Source organism: Palaemon carinicauda, chromosome 5, assembly GCF_036898095.1.
Source record: "Palaemon carinicauda isolate YSFRI2023 chromosome 5, ASM3689809v2, whole genome shotgun sequence".
Lineage (NCBI taxonomy): Eukaryota > Metazoa > Arthropoda > Malacostraca > Decapoda > Palaemonidae > Palaemon > Palaemon carinicauda.
The window spans coordinates 190,882,755-190,884,134 of record NC_090729.1 but is presented as its reverse complement, the minus strand read 5'-3'; positions in this window follow the sequence as shown (position 1 = coordinate 190,884,134).

Genomic DNA, 1,380 nt, shown 5'->3' with positions numbered 1-1,380 from the left:
GTAGATGAAACTCATCTGTTTTATCTTAAACCATGCCATTACTCTAAATAGTCATTTATATAAATTCATTCATTCTTTTAGGAAACAACTATCCACTAGGTATACAAGATTCTTTCCTGTTGAGCATTTTCAGAAAGAATCAGTTTTCCACTAAATGAAAGACAGACGTAATCACTTTTCTTTCTTTCATCTTGACTTTTTATACCATTTATGAGGCTTGATTAATAATACTCCCTTACCCACACTTCTATTCAGCTTTTTCTTTGTTTGCCTGACTTTACATGCATTGTACATCTAATTTACAGCTTTTTTGACCAACTTTTCAGTACTTGACTATAAAGGTCACTCATGAATGGCAGAGGCAAGGGACAGTGACATTGCCCTAGCAATCAGGACAATGCCGTAGAGACTGACAATATACTATATGATCAGCGCCCAAGCCTCCTTTTCACCCAAGCTAGGAGCAGGGAAGGCCTGGCAATGGCTGCTAATAACTTAGCAGATAGACCTATATGCTCCTCCAAACATCCCAAACTTAGCTCACAAGGATGGTAAGGTTGCAGACACTAATGGCTCTAACGAGTCAGAGTGGGACTCGAACCCCCATCTGACAAACACCAGGCAGAGACGTTACCAATCAGGCGTTGCAAATCTAATTTGCAACAGGTGTGACCAATTCAATACTTGTCGATATGGCTAAACAATGTGAGAGTAAAACCGAAGGTCGATGCTTTACGTTTAGTTCTTACCAATAACTAAATAGGGAAAGAATAAGATAGAACGTCGAAACAGTCAATATTCGCAAATTGCGGAGGAGGTGTAGAGTAAGACAGAGTGCCGATGCAGTATTTTCAATACATGTCAATAGCCGAAAAGATGGAAGGGAAGAGAGCACGTCAAGCTGGTATTTTTAATACTTGCCAATTACTGATGGGATGGAGAGATAGGTAAAGCGGCCAAGCATTCAACACTTACAATTTATTTTAATGTTATTATTTTTCTTAAACTTCTTTTAGTTGTTCCTAATTACCTTTCCTCGCTGGGCTGTTTTCTCCGCTGGAGCCCTTGGGCTTATAGCATCTTGCTTTTCCAGCTAGGGATTTAAGCGTAGCAAGTAATAATAATAATAATAATAATAATAATGGTTTTGGTGGCTGATGTGGTAACGCCAGATTGGAGTTTGAGTCCCGCTCAAACTCGTTAGTTCCTTTGGTCGCTATAAACTCACTATCCTTGTGATTTAAGGGTGGGGTGTTTAGGGCATATAGCTCTATTTGCTGAGTCATCAGCAGCCATTGCCTGGCCCTCCTATGGTCAGTCTCTAGGACATTGTCCTGCTTAACAGGGCAATATCACTGTCCCTTGCCTCTGCCGTTCATG